The following is a 10,902-nucleotide window of genomic DNA, read 5'->3' on the forward strand; positions in this document are numbered from 1 at the left end:
GTGAATTTTCTCACCCTTCCGTGCCTCTGGTCTGTATCCCAGTTCTTGTATAAATAAATCTTTAAATTAATTAATTAAATACGTCAGAAAAAACAGATATAACAAATATTATATATATTGTTATATATGGGTAAAAGGTAAATAGGTGTTCATTCTATATGCACACAGTAAACAATTTAAAGGAATACATACACAAACTGTCATCATAGTGAAAGAGATGATTATAGGAGACAGCCATTTTCTTATGGAATACACTTCTATATGGCTGTTTATTAACAATGATCATGTATTACTTTTGTTTACAAATTGAAGAAACAAAGGTTAGAACTATTAAAAACTATCCTTTCATCACTCCTACAATAGTAGCTTAGACTTTGAAGCCACATGAGATAAAAATTTATGATATGATGTTAAACGGGAAGGAGAGGGAGGGGCAAAAAATATAAAACTTGAACAGTCAATTATTGCAATTATATAAAAATTACATGTCAGAAAAAAATTATACGAGTTGGGATAGAAGGATTATGACTTACTCTTTACTCTTATTGCAAGCTTTCTGTAACATTATATTGCTTCTATAATTATAGAACATCAATTTATTGACATAATAAATGTAGCAAAGAGGACACAGCTTTACAATCAACATATAATGAACATGAGTCATTTAAAACATTTCATTATGGGGCCTCCCTGGTGGTGCAAGGGGTTAAGATGCAACCTATGAAGCTGTCTGCGGCCACTGCAGAACAAGTTCGATCCAGCCAGGGAGCTACCCACATGGCACAGTAGACCTCTCCTGACTCTTTCGCTGCTCCCCTCAGCAGTGTTTTCAGTCAGACTGCCTGTTCTGTTCCCCATTCTGTCTCTGGTGAATCCTCTCACGCCCCACACCTCTGGCCTGTACCCCAGTTCTTGCATGCATAAATAAAGTAATCTTTAGGAGAAAAATTTTTTTTTAATTTTATTATGAATGTACAGAAATAACAAAAGATATAGGCTTTAACTGGATTCATATTAACTGCAGCATATTACTTGACACTTCTTTAACTTCTTCTAGGGTTTTGTTTCCTGAAATATTTTCTTTTTTATTTAAGTTCAGGAAAAAATTCCAGCTCTAGTTAAAGATATATTTTCTAATCATTGAGCTTTAAGAAAGCTTTTTTAAAAAGATTTATTTATTTATGCATGCAAGAACTGGGGTACAGGCCAGAGGTGTTGGGGGGAGTGAGAGGATTCACCAGAGACAGAGTAGGGGACAGAACAGGCAGACTGACCGAAATACACTGCTGAGGGGAGCAGCGGAAGTGACAGGAGAGGTCTGCAGCACCATGTGGGTAGCTCCCTGGCCGGCCAGGGATCCAATTCGTGCTGCAGAGGCTGCTTATAGCTTCATAGTCCTGTGCTTAACCCCTTGCGCAACCAGGGAGGCCTGCTTTATGAAAACTTTTAATGTTATTTCCTTACACTTGTTGTGAAGCCTCTACAAGACCAGGGCTTCACTATGCCAAAAGAGTTATCTGGACTTAACAATTCAAAGGAGACAGCATATAGGTATTACAAAAGGTACTTTCACACAACATCTATTTTCATGGGTCTTTTCTAGATATATGCATATCTTTTTAAGTAAACGATTGTTTTTAGTCCAAAATTCACTCCTTTTAAATTGTTATCTTTGATAATATTTCTACTTTTTGTTTGATATGAACATATTTCAACATCATTTCAGACTAGCTGGAAGGAAGCAAATTGCAACCTGTAACAGTTCACATAAAACGCATGACAGTTAAAAATCTTCAATGACATCTGTTACTTGTAAAATTACTTAGCCTGGCATTCAGTCTATCCTCTACAAACAGGCCTAATCATGATCTTCCATTTTTAACCCACTTTTCAAGCACAACCTTCCCTTCCTCTCTCAGCTTAAGTGATATTCACCTCATTCCAGCTATTAATGTCTTCTTTCTCCCCTCTCACACCTCTTCCAATCTATTCTTCAAACTTTTTGAGAATTCTTCATGTGTTATACAAAGGCTCTCTCTTATTTGACCCCTACCCTCATCTATGTCTGTTACTCAACCCCAAAACAGAAATCTACTCCAAGCATAGAGAACTACTTATAGAGTCCTGCCAATTCAATGGCAATGCATTTAATACTTCCTTATTTAATATTCGTCCTAATCTCTTTTACATGACTCTCAGTAACTATCACCTCATGTGGGCAGTGTTCTCTGACCCCTTCAATCTCCTTTCTCTGTGCTTTGATAATGCCTTGCAAAGATCTCTGTTATAGCAGTTATCACATAGTATTTTAATTGTTGCTTATCTGTTTCTTTCACTGGACTATGAGCTCTGTGAGGACTTGAACTTAACTCCAAATGAATTGTGGAATATAAATCTTAATACTACCACATGAATCAAAATTTACAGTGGAAAAAAAAGAAATAAATAGGATATTGTGATTCCATACTTTCTATGTAAAACATATTCATTCTTTCATTCACTCTTGTCAACAAATATTTATTGATCACCTACAAAGGGCCAGTATTATACCAGTTCCTGGAGAGTTGACTAAGATAACAATATAGACACATACACAAGAATAGTCCAAAATACTAACACTGGCTATTAACTCCTTGACTCTGGGGAAAATTTTAATAATTACAACTTCTTTGAAATCATCTCCATTTCCAAATTTTACCTTAATAAACATGCATTAAACTTATAATCACACACATAAAAATGTGAGTTCTCTAAAATTACAAATTGCTTATCAATACCCAAATTTAATAATATGCAGTTTTGTAACCATAGCTAATGTGAGAGCAAAACAATTTTCAGAGCCTTTAGATTCTGCTTAGACCTAATGCAAAGAACAAGACTAAACTACGCTAAAATGCTTCAGGATTTCCAGTTGTAATTTTGAAAAAAAATCCCATATAAATTTTCCAAGGAAAACATTAACCACAAGAGCAATACCTCCCTAGTTTCCTACACTATAGAAAGAAAATTATGTCATTCTATGCCATTTAATGTAGGAGAAAATATGATATCCTCTATACAACCTGTTCAGAAGACAATTTAATACATAACACCATATTTCATCTGTATAATGATTTACAGTTTATAGTTCACAAAGCACTTTGACCCTCACAATAATTTTGCTTTCTTGTCCCTATTGAGTAAATTAAAAAAACTAATGACTGAAATGTAAAAAACATTTCTAACTATGACTCAAAACCCAAAAGCCATAAAAGAAAAGATTGGTAAGTTTGCATAAAAATCTAAAAGTCCTGCATGGAAATAAAAGTTAGAAGGCAAATGTCAAAATAGGAAAAATATTTGTAATACACATCATAAACCAAAAAAACTCATCTCATATATATATTGTAGAGATATAGTGATATAGAGATAGATATAAGAGATACCAGAAATCAATATGAAAAAGACCTATGACTACAACATAAAATAGGTAAAGCATTTAAACAGGCAATTTACAGAAAAGAAAATGCAAGCAGCTCAAACAATATAAAAAGATGTTTACTCTAATCATTTTTTTAAAAAAACTACTCTGAGGTATCATTTTTCTCTATCAGAATGACAAAAATTCAAGTTCAATAACCCAAGGCATAATATTAATGACACTGATCCTAGAGTCAGAATACTTAGTTTGAATTTCTGCCATAGTGATTGTATGATTTAGGCAAGTCATTTAATCTCTCTACTTATTCATCTGAAAAATGGATATTATTAGCAGTACCTACTTCAAAAGGATATTAAGATTAAATGATACTATAAAGCATTCAGAATAGTATCTGGCACACAATAAGTACCATGTATGCATTAGGTATGATACAGCTAGTGTCCATGAGTAAACAGGCAATATATTGGAAAAAACCCTATGCAAAGCAATTTGGCAATATATTTCATAGCCAAAAAATGTATATATCCTTTCTTTTTTTTTAAGATTGATTTATTTATGCATACAAGAACTGGGGTACAGGCCAGAGGTTCAGAGGGTGAGAGGATTCACCAGAAACAGAGTGGGGAACAGAACAGGCGGACTGATGAAAATACACCGCTAAGGGGAGCAACGGGCACGGAAGGGGAGGTCTGCTGCACCATGTGGGTAGCTCCCTGGCTGGCCAGGGATCGAACTCAAGCTTGCAGAGGCTGTGGATAGCTTCACAGTGCTGTGCTTAACCCCTTGTGCCACCAGGGAGGCCCTCCTTTCACCTTAAAATCCCACTTTCTGAAAAATTTATCCCACAAATATGCTTGCACACATGTAAAATGGCATATGTTCAAGGGTCTTCATTACAGAATTGCTTACAATTTCAAAAAACTTAAAGCAACACAAATGTCCAAAAATTAAGAACTAGTTAAATTATGATGTATCAATTCAGTGGACTATTATGCAGAAGTTAAAAAAAAAGACAAAGTTCTCCATATACTAATCTGGAAAGGTCTGCAAGATACATTAAGTGAAAAAGCAATATGGGGGATTAGGACAGGGGAAAAGGCTGGCTTCTGCATGAAAAGTAAGATTATACAACATTCATGTTTTATATTTGCCAAAAGAAAGCATAAAAGAATATTAAGAAACTAATAAAAATGTTTGAGAGGGAATATGAACTTGGTGGATAGGGGATAGGTATAGAAGTGAGACTTTTCACTGTTTATATAAAACATGTAAGTATGCAAATTCTCAACAATTTGAATATATTACCTATTCAAAGATTTAAAAAAAAAAAACAACTAAAGCTCACAGATAAGAAGTTTGCTTACAATCATATATCTAATAATAACGGGATTGATTGCAATTAGGACTTCCATTGCTTTTTCACTATATCACACTGTCTTTCCAAGATTTTTCGGAGTGGAAGATTTAAAATTGTCACAAATAGGATATTCTCTGAAACAAACACTCCTTAGTATTCAGCCAAAAAAAAAAAAAAAAAAAAACCACCAGTGAGACCATAATGAAATGAATCTCCAAATGATGACTTGAAAAATAGTATAATACCTATTCTCAGTCCAAAACATTCACCATCACCCATACTACATAATAATTGGGCTTCTTTTACTGGCAGGAGCTGAAATTCTCATTAAAGTTCATAGGTTTCAAATTCCAACATAACATTCATTTGGTAGAACAATGAAGTGTAAGACTCGAAGAATCTATCTGTGAACATTTCACACAGGGAAAAAAACAATAAAGTGAATCGGCTGCCTACTCTAAATAACCTTGGAATGGGTACATTGTAAATATGCAGTTTTCTTTTTATAGTTAATCTAAGTGCAAAATGTTACTGGGAATCCTGGAATAGAGAATCCCTAGTCTAGTCTCTCACTTTTAAACAGAAATAAACAGGTCCATCACATGCCAAATTGAAAGGATGTGTGTTTGAGACCATTCCAAATATACATCTAACTGAGGAAGAAATATATCATACATCGGGGCCTCCCCCAGTGGCGCAGTGGTTGAGCACTGGGCTGCGAAGTTTCCCACACAGCACGAAGACCTCTCCTGCCACGCCCACTGCTCCCCTCAGCAGTGTACTTCCGTCCTTCTGCCTGTTCTGCTCCCCGCTCTGGCTCTGATGAAGTCTCTCACCCTCCTGCGCTTCTGACTGTACCCAGTGCTTGTATAAATAAGTCTTTAAAAAAAAAAAAATAAAGAAATATATCATACATCCAGGACCCAACTATCTGAGAATCTTGAAATTAATTCACACACTAACACCTGTACCATCTAGTATTACTTTTTAACAAGTGCCATGGAATCTCCAACTCAATTCTGAGTTCCTCCTTGATGAGAAGTCCCACCCAACATCTCCTCTGTTCCATTTCCTATTATCATACTGGGCTATTATGACATCCATATTATCTATCATATTAATGCTATATTCAACATACTACAAAGTACCTTCTCACTACTTCAATAACCTACACCTTCGCCTCCAACAGAAATGAGACAGGTCCACCCTGATTTTCACTTTTACCTTGAAATACTGAACTCTGCTTTCCCATTCTGTATTTCTTACAAAACCTAGTCTTCAATCCCAGTTCTGACTGTCTCTTTATTCTCCAAGGATACCAACCCCTCTGTAGGTTTTACTTCTTATAACCCCAGTTTAGGACAGGTCTTACACTATCTCTAGCAGTGTAAAGTTGCTTTCCATTTTATCTTTCTTATAATTTCCAATTCTGGATTAACCCTACCACCATGTTTGCCCTCCTGCTCTTAGGCTACATGCCATTGAATCCCATTACAAATGCATTATTTCTAGCTTTAAGCGGGCCTCAATGTGATCAGAAATCTTTTTTTCTTTTAATCCTGCATTCATTCCTCTTTAATATTCCATTGAAATTTTTATGGTCACAATATTCAAGTCAGAAACTCACCACAGTTCCCTTTGTCTCCAGAGAGAACTGATTTCTCCATAGATAACTGATCACATCAAGAAAATAAGGCCAAGTCCTCCCTGATGGTGCAACTGGTTAAGCATCAGCACTATGAAGCAATCCACAGCTCCTGCAGAGCAAGTTCAATCCCTAGCCAGGGAAGTGACCCACATGGTGCAGCAGACCTCTCCTGTCTCACCCGCTACTCCCCTCAGCAGTGTGTTTCAGTCAATCCGCCTGTTCTCTTCCCCACTGTGTCTCTGGTGAATGATCTCAACCCCACCCCCATTCTCTGGCCTACACCCCAGCTTTGTATGCATAAATGAAAAATAAATCTTAAAAAAAAAAAAAAGAAAAGGCCATCTATCAAACTACACCTTCACCTTCAGCTTTGTGTCCAAACCCCATGGACTCAGTCTTCCTATCTTTAGCTGAAATATGGCCAGAACAGGCTAAATACTGGGGTTCAATTTTGCATGTCAAAAGCGGGGTCTGGGTAACATGTGCATTGAGTCTCAGCAGGACCAGGGCCACAATGGGCCCATTATCCATCTTGATTTCTATCTTTTAGTATCAAAAGAATGTAATGCTCAACATATGTCCAGGTAAAATTTTCTCCAACCTACAAAATTGTTTCTCCAACCTACAAAATTGTTTCACCCATACTAAAAATAAAAAACTCATGCCACTGTGGAGAGAACATATGTCTCAGAGCTAGACAGACATATAGACTTTTCAACTGAAAAAGAGAGATATTTAAACCACAAGGCTGTTGTTATCTACAAAGCATCTTTATGGAACCTAGCAAATAGTATGTCCTCAATAAAAATGTCTGACTACTATCAACTCTCCACATATACTCCTCAATCTATCATGATCTGACTACTGCCAACATCATACTATTTAAAGTGTGTTTGAAGGAAACAAGTGATCTCATTACTAAATTCAATGGCTTCTTCCTAATCCCCATTCTGCTTGACCCTGGAGCATAGACACTAATGGTCGCCACCTCCCTTCCTGAAATCCTTTCTTTCTTTGGCTTCTATTTATAATGCCATTCTGTTCTAGTTCTTGTCCCATTCCTTTAACCTTTTTCTCAGTGTCCATTACTTCAAACAATGATGTTTCTTCTGGTCCACAGCCCTTTTCTTCTTCTTCTTCTTTTTTAAAGATTTATTTTTATTTATTTATGCATATTAGAACTGGGGTGTAGGCCAGAGGTGTGGGGCGCGGGGAGGGGAGTATGTGTGTGAGAGGATTCACCAGAGACTGAGTGGGGAGCAGAACAGGCAGGCTGACTGAAATACACTGCTGAGGGGAGCAGCGGATGAGACAGGAGAGGTCTGCTGTCCCATGTGGGTCAGCTCCCTGTCCTGGAATGGAACTCATGAGGCAGTGGCTGGCCATCACTTGACAGTGTTGAGACCTTAACCCCTGCACCACCAGGGAGGGCCCCCTTCTCTTTTCTTCTGTCAGTATTACTATCACACTAAGGCATCAAATATCTCCTGCAATTTCTCCTTTGACCCTCAAATTTATGAACTCAGGTCCAACCTTTTTCCCAATTTCAGACCTAAATGTCCAGTTACCCCAGTTATATCTGAAAAAAGCCTCAAACTAAACTGATCCAAACCTACAGTCATTACCTTCCCTTCACATTTCTTTTTTCTGTTTCAACTGCTAATATCATTCCATCCCATCAGACAAGTTCAAAACTTCCCACCCACCCTCTAAACTCTATTTTGAAACTTCATGGACTAACTCCTCATGCTCTTAATTTTCTTACCGCCATCCCAGTCCATCCCCCTCTGACCTGGATTAGCACACCGTTCCCGCCTACCTAAGCCTTCTGCCTCCACACCGGCTTCATTCTCCATTCTTCCTCCACATATTCCTCAGACACAACAAGCACACCAAACTCCTACTAACAAAACCTTCGATGGCCACTCATGCTTACAGAACAATGCCCAAATTCATTAGCGAAGTTTTCTAAGAGGTAGAAACCGAAAGGTTTTTCTATCAGACCGACCTGGGTTTTATTTCCAGCTAAATGTGAATTCTGCTCTAGCCCAGTCTCCCACGTGAAAAGTGCAGGCAGAGGGAGGAAAAGGCAGGCAGCGGAGAATGGTGACAGGAGTGGGGGAGAGAAAAGGGTAGTGTCAGACCCCCCCCCCTCCTCTGGGGGCTCGCAGTGGGTGTTTTTCGAGGGAAGGCTGCGGAAAGCAAAGTGAAAGAGTCCAGACCTTCGGGGGAGTCCTGAGATGAGGAGGCTCTCTGTGTGGAGTCAGAGGTCTCAAACAGTTTCTGAGGAAACGAAGTCCCGGAGAGGCAGGAACTTCTATGGGTTCGCCCCCTCTGAGGTGGGAGGGTGTGAGGGGCTGGGAGGAGGGGCGGGGAGCTGTCCGCGACTCTGAGGGCAGGAGAAGAGGTGGAGCAGCGTCCCCAGCCTCTCAGCTGCGGACTCGGGAGAGCGAAGGGGTCCCGCCAGGGCTCTCTCGGCGTTACCTGAGGCGGGACTGAACAGCCAGAGGGGTGCCTGCGCGGGCGGGAGCGGGAGGCGGCAGCAAAAGGGGGGCATAGTCGCCCTCACAACACGGAGGCAGCAGCGGCTCCTTAGCCTGCCGAGGTGGTGGGGGTCCCTCGCGCAGAAGCCGGCGATTCGGCGGTGCTAGCGGCGGCGGAGGACGAGGAGACTGCTGCCATGGCCCGACTCGGGCCGCTCCCCCGCCTGTTTGGCTGGGCCGGGAGGACGATCCTCGCGAGCCAGCTCGCCGGGAGCTGAGCTGGGCTCCCCCCACCCCCTCTCCCGCCTCTGCAGCCGTGGACGGAAACGCCCCAGAGGGCGGGGCGCGGGCCGGGGGGCGGGGCGGGCTTCCACCGGCCGAGCCCCTCTGCTCCAGCCCTTCCTCGGGGCGGTCAGTCGTTCGTCCTCCTGGAGAAGCCAGCGGGAGGACTGACTGTCCAGTGAGCGGCTGGGATGCCACGTGGTGTGTGGATGGGCACAACGGGCGTTCAGAAAAGCCAATCAAAAGTCCCAGGCGCCAACTCCGGGGAACCGAGCGAGCCCCTAAGAAGGAAGTGGAGGTAGAAACAGAAGAGGCAGTGTATTGGGAGGGCGGGCCTACACCTGGGGAAACCCGAGTCCAGGAGCCTCTCAGAGGGCAGAGCTGTAAATACAAAATTTACCAATCAAAATGCCGAACGTATAGGTGATTGGAAAGTGATGATGCCAGCTGAAAATGGATTCGAGTGGCGCGGCCTTTGGGCTGGTGAAGGTATAGCTGAGTAAGGAAAAGTCACGAACGCAGCGAGCTACAGGATCTCAGTATTGTGGGGCAGGAGCGGGGAACTGATACATAAATATTAGTGTCTTGAGAGAGTAAGAGCAATGGGTAGGTTTCAACAAAATGCAGGAGCAGTTTCTCTAGATAAGAGATTTGATTAGACTGCTGGGAGGACGTACCAGGGAGCTGGCTTGAATACAGGATTTTGAAAGTAGGTAGGGAATAGGAATTCAGCTATTCAACAGGCACATATTTCCTCGTGCTTTCCATGTGCCTGTGTAACAGGGGGCTAGTCTTTGGCTTCAGCCCCTTGTTACATCTGGACCTGGGGATCTCATAATCTCGTGCCTGAGCAGACTGCAACAAGACTAAATTTTGAGGGCAAGAGCAGGTAAAGAAACAGTGATATATGGGCCTTCCTGTAACAGCACTTCCAGGTTAAAGTCCTCCTTCCAAACATCTTTAGACTTATCTCATACTGGAAGGATCTTGACAAATGAGTGGGATTTGAATAGCTGGAGTATAGGTGGTATCTATTCCTGGTGGTGGCAACAATGTTTAAGAAAGATAGGTGGTAGGAGATAAGAATGGAGAGAAAGTTGAATGTGGGTTGGGCTTATACCTTATTTGTTCTTTTTTATGCTGTGAGAGCTATCGATGATTCTTAATCAGGGGAGTAACCTTAACAAGGTGTGGTCTTAAAAGATTTATTTGGTAGCTCACTGGAAATTTAAAGAGGAAAGAGAGGAGACCCTAAGCAAGTTCCTCCCCTTGGCCCAAAGCCTTTTTCTGTATCACTCTGGCAGCAAGTCATGTGCTGCCACCTGGTGACAGTTCAAATACAATTGTTCCACATTGGTACAGATTTAATGTTCCTGATGGAGTCCTGGCATACTTATAGGTCTCCCAGAGACTGATGCAAAGTAGTTGAAAAGTAAGTAGAGTACAGGTAGAAAGTAGAATTGAATAATGCCATATGCAGCACCTAACCAGGAAAATATTTATAAAATATCCCTTCTCACACTTGCATCAGTGGAATATATGAGCCTTGATGGGGAGTTTTTATTTTGAACAGTTTGTTTGACCTGGGTCTGATCTCTACCATTCTAGTCTCAGCAGTCTCCCTATGCTGTAAGAATGAAGGAATTCCTATTCCGGTGTCAAAGCCCACTCCTCATAACCTGTCTTCTAGTTAGGCCAGGGCCTTGAATGT

The 10,902-nt window shown here is 40.8% G+C and overlaps 1 protein-coding gene across 3 annotated transcripts in view; it reads right to left on the minus strand.

Annotated features, from left to right (window-relative positions):
• Positions 1 to 10,902, minus strand: part of TESK2 (testis associated actin remodelling kinase 2) — a 91,033-nt gene that overhangs the window by 78,071 nt on the left and 2,060 nt on the right. Inside the window, exon 1 of one of the 3 annotated variants that reach the window (XM_037498886.2) lies at positions 8,911 to 9,175. The exons of 1 other annotated variant lie outside the window; for it this stretch is intronic. The gene's annotated coding sequence lies outside the window, so the exon portion shown is untranslated. Of the gene's footprint in view, positions 1 to 8,648; positions 8,766 to 8,910; positions 9,176 to 10,902 lie in introns of those variants that run through there. One more of the 3 variants, XM_054691713.1, reaches the window with a different exon arrangement.

Source organism: Talpa occidentalis, unplaced genomic scaffold, assembly GCF_014898055.3.
Source record: "Talpa occidentalis isolate TD23 unplaced genomic scaffold, MPIMG_talOcc4v2.1 talOcc4.9, whole genome shotgun sequence".
NCBI lineage: Eukaryota > Metazoa > Chordata > Mammalia > Eulipotyphla > Talpidae > Talpa > Talpa occidentalis.